Source organism: Amblyraja radiata, chromosome 38 (genome assembly GCF_010909765.2).
Source record: "Amblyraja radiata isolate CabotCenter1 chromosome 38, sAmbRad1.1.pri, whole genome shotgun sequence".
NCBI lineage: Eukaryota > Metazoa > Chordata > Chondrichthyes > Rajiformes > Rajidae > Amblyraja > Amblyraja radiata.
Window position 1 is genome coordinate 15,073 of NC_045993.1, and position 3,900 is coordinate 18,972.

The 3,900-nt window shown below is 49.1% G+C and overlaps 1 long non-coding RNA gene across 1 annotated transcript; it reads right to left on the reverse strand.

Moving 5' to 3' along the window:
• Nucleotides 1-205: 205 nt before the first annotated feature.
• Nucleotides 206-3,542, reverse strand: LOC116966977. Its single transcript, XR_004410104.1, has 3 exons — nucleotides 3,513-3,542; nucleotides 3,023-3,076; nucleotides 206-356 (listed from the first exon to the last, which is right to left on the reverse strand). It is a non-coding gene; the product is annotated as an uncharacterized LOC116966977 (long non-coding RNA).
• Between the last annotated feature and the right edge of the window lie 358 nt (nucleotides 3,543-3,900).

Sequence of the window (3,900 nt, forward strand, 5' to 3'; positions counted from 1 at the left end):
AAATAGGAAACCCCATTGTTAATCTTTCAAAATCTTATCCCCACTGAAACCAAAAGAGGGATTGAAATAGGGGCCTTACCTTCACACCATCTCCATGAAGATCAAATCCAGATAGACTGGATAAGGTTGCAGGAACATTACAGGGCGTGCAGCAGTTCACAATATCAGAGGAAACCCGACCACAACAGACCAGACTCTACTTTAACCGACAAAAACATTAAATGAGACTTGTGTATCAGGAGAACAGCAATGGGGAAGAAGTTTATTCCATCTTACGCCAACATTTGGCAGAACGGGAAGAGACAGTCTAACCCCAGCAGACACTTCCAGCAGCACAGGTCCAGTCCTTGGAGATCCTGGGTGGAAACAAACACAAATTATTCAGAGCAAACAGATTGCAGCAACACAGACACTCACCAAACCAAATATAGATTTAGACCAACTCTAAAGAACTACAGTAGGGTGAATGGAAGGGGCAGGATTAGTAAATTGTAATAAGACTCAAGAGCCATGACTATTAAACTCACTATCCCTCAGATAACTTTAACCAAGGAATAACTAGCTCAGAAACAGTGCTGGAGGTACTCAGTGGGTCAGGCACCATCTGCCTGACTGCAAAGGAATGGACAGATGTTTCAGATCAGGACCTTTCTTCAGACTGATGGAGTTGGGAGAAAGCTGGAAAGAGATGGGAGCAGGACAAAGCCTGGTGAGTGATGCTGGATACAGTTGGGCGCTGATTAGCAGATAGGGGAGTAGTGACAAAGGCTAGAGGTGAAGAGGAGACAAGTGTCAGACAAGAAGAGGTGTGACATGCAAAGCCAGAGAGAGGGATCTGGGAAAGAGGGGAATGTGGGACAGGGATGAGCGTACATTAGAGGGGAAAGGAGTAGGGGGACTGTAGTGTTGAGTGAGGTGCACACCAGGGTGGGGAGTGTAGGGAAAGAGGGGGTATCCCTTCATCAGTACACTCATCCCCATCTCCAAATCACATTCCCTTTTATCCCTTCTGGTCCCATTACACCCGCATACCCAGCCCATTGCATCTGGCCCATTGCACCCGAATACCCATTGCACCCGGCCCATTGCACCCGGCTACCCGGCCCATTGCACCCGGCTACCCGGCCCATTGCACCCGGCTACCCGGCCCATTGCACCCGGCTACCCGGCCCATTGCACCCGGCTACCCGGCCCATTGCACCCGGCTACCCGCCCCTTGCCCCGGCTACCCGGCACCATTGCACCCGGCTACCCGGCCCATTGCACCCGGCCCACTGCACCCGGATACCCAGCCCATGCAACCCGGCCCCACTGCACCCTACTACCCACCCTGCACCCCTTGCCCGCCCACTGCCCCGGATAACCCACCCATTGCCACCCGGATACCCGGCCCACTGCACCCGGCACCCATTGCACCCGGTCCCTGCACACGGCTACCCGGCCCCTTGCACCCACGCCCCCACTGCACCCGGATACCCATTACACCCGGCCCACTGCACCCGGATACCCATTACACCCGGCCTACTGCACCCGGCCCACTGCACCTGGATACCCATTACACCCGGCCCATTACACCCACATACCTCGCTCCAACTTTACATGTCACACCTCTGAAATGTTTTGTCATCTTTTCACCTCTAGCCTTTGTCCTTTTCTCCACCACCTGCCCATCATCCCTTCACCTGTACCCACCCATCACTTGCCAAGCTTTGCCCCATTTCCCTTTCCTAACCTTCTCCCACTACTCCAGTCTGAAGGCTTCCAAGCTGATAAGTCATCTGTCCATTTCCTCCACAGATGTTGCCCGACCTGCTGAATTCTGCCAGCACTGTTTATTTGTTCCATGGCATGGCCAAAACACAGAATAAATCCATGTTAGGATGAAGGCCAAGACAATGAAGGCAAGTGGATTTGGACAAGGGTAATAATCTCATGGGCCAGACCAAAGTGGCCGTTCCCCAGTCAAGACCTTAGATTGGACGAGTCTTCAGGTCACCGTATCCTCAAGCACAAGTACACACCACGCAAAGTCCAGAGACAGAAGGCAGCGCCATCCAGTCAAGTGTGATCGGAGAAGGTGATCACTGGTATCATGCTGGCGGAGGGGAATCCATCACATTGGCATGTGGAACCAATATCTCACCCCCCCCCCCCCATACATCCCCCTCACTGTCCCCACCCTGGAAGGTGATCACTGGTATCATGCTGGCGGAGGGGAAATCCACCACATTGGCATGTAGAACCAATATCTCACCTCCATACATCCCCCTCACTGTCCCCACCCTGACCAACAGCCCCAGGTACAGGCAGAAACTCACCACTAAATAGAGACACAAGTACATACCAGTGGTCCCTGTTAAACTCCTTCAAGTAGACCCAGACCACAAATTTTAGTGAATAAAGCAGATAAACAATTGTTAATTTTTCGCAAACATTCATCCACACTGAAGCCCAAGAGAAGGTTCTAAACAGGGGCCTTACCTTTGTACCAACTCCATAACCATATATAGTGGCCATTTGGCCTGTTTTGCATGTCATTGAAGATGGCATGTGCCTTTAAACTTTAGACTGCCCATAATATTGTGGGTGGGATTTATGACATGTTTGGAGCTTAGATACTTGCACAGAAGTTTTGTTTCTAGATTAGTTTGGAGAGACGATGGGGTTCATGCGAGATCATTCCAGTGTTATGGAGACATCAGGAGTTTTCTAATGTCCAAGGTAATAAGCTGGAGTTCGATGAAGATTGTAGGAACGAGTCGGAAGAAGTTTGGATGTATATATGTTTCTATCTTACTGTTTTCTATCAACAATAAAGCATTTATTCATCAAAAGACTGTGTTTGGAGGCCATATCTGTGAAGAAGTTCTGAAAGTATCGGTGAGTGAGCTCACATGCGCTTTGAAGACACCTCATTCAACCATTCTCATCCATTTAGCAGCTAGGGTGCTAATTAGCTGAAAGATATGAAAATCTTCCGCTTCACCATATTCAGATAGAACAAGTTATAATCAAAACAAACCAATGTCACGTTAGTGATTTGAAGTCTGCTGACATCCTCCTTCACACTGGACACCTAGAGAGGATGAGATTCCAATTTAAATTAAATGTCATGAAAAACAGGATCAGCCATTAAAAGGATTGTAGTGAACCCTACAGGGTAGCAGAATACATTGACTACTGTAATTCACTGGCACAGCAACATGCCAGCTTTGTTGAAGGGCAGCACAGTGGCACAGCGGTAGAGTTGTTGCCTTACAGCGCCAGAGACACGGGTGCTGTCTGTATGGAGTTTGCAAGTTCTCCCAGTGACCAAGTGGGTTTTCTCAAAGATCTTCACTTTCCTCCCACTATCCAAAGACGTGCAGGTTTGTAGGTTAATTGACTTGGTATAAATGTAGCATTGTCCCTAGTGTGTGTAGGATAGTGTTAGTGTGCGGGGATCGCTGGTCGGTGCGGACTCGGTGGGCCAAAGGCCCTGTTTCCGTGCTGTCCCTAAATGTGAAACTTACCATGTCACATGAAGTGTTCTCCCCGACACTGTCCCTGATACCGTGCCCTTTACCATGGACACTGTGCACAAACAGATAGGAGCATACAGGCAGTTCAAATATCTGGAGAAACACACCACAACCCAGATACTTTAATCGACAAATAAATATTTTGTATAAATGAGACATACAAGTAAAGGAACAGAAGTTTGGCCCAGTTTATGCAACATTTGGCAGAATGGGGAAGAGAGTCCAACCCTAATCATTCCCAATCAGTACCCCGTTCCTGCCTTCTACCCATATCCCCCGACACCGCTATTGTTAAGAGCCCTATCTAGCTTTCTCTTGAAAGCATCCAGAGAACCGGCCTCCACCGCCCTCCGAGGCAGAGAATTCCACAGATTCACAA